The following is a 602-nucleotide window of genomic DNA, read 5'->3' as shown; positions in this document are numbered from 1 at the left end:
ACTCTAGCTATTCCAGGCTGGTCTGCTTGTCCTTTCTAGTGGGAATGTCCCACCTCAGAACGGTCTAGATGGGACTCAGGATTCCACCTAAGGTCCTATACTCTGCAAAGGCTTTGCAAGAGGCCTATTTCACTGGGTAAGTCCTAGAACCCCTTTTAGGTATTCCAATCAGTTATAGGCTGAAGATGGGCTTACAAGTTTTCTCTAATTATGTTTCCCAACATTCCTTTCTATCCCAATCAAGTGTCTATTTTACAATAGTAGGAAAGGGAAACCAATATTCATAAGACAGTCAAGCATTTTAGCATTATTTCCACTCTTCAAGCTATGCCTAGATCCCTGTATCCCAGAGCCCTGCTGTTCCAAGTTTGAGCATGCATCACTATTTACCTCTGTCCCACTTACATCATGCAAACCTGTCTCAGTGTTCCCCTGTCTATCTTGTTCTTCCACCACCTCCCCCTTCTTGTATTGCCCTCCCCAACACCCAAACTAAACCCCCTACCCCAACCCCACTCTTGTGGTTACCTTATATTCCATTAACTCTTCCTCCATTTAAAACAGTCTATTTTATCCTGTAATCTACCTGACCTTCTCACCAC

This window comes from Chrysochloris asiatica, unplaced genomic scaffold, assembly GCF_000296735.1.
Source record: "Chrysochloris asiatica unplaced genomic scaffold, ChrAsi1.0 scaffold00117, whole genome shotgun sequence".
NCBI classification, from domain to species: Eukaryota; Metazoa; Chordata; class Mammalia; order Afrosoricida; family Chrysochloridae; genus Chrysochloris; species Chrysochloris asiatica.
Note: the sequence above shows the minus strand (reverse complement) of the source record.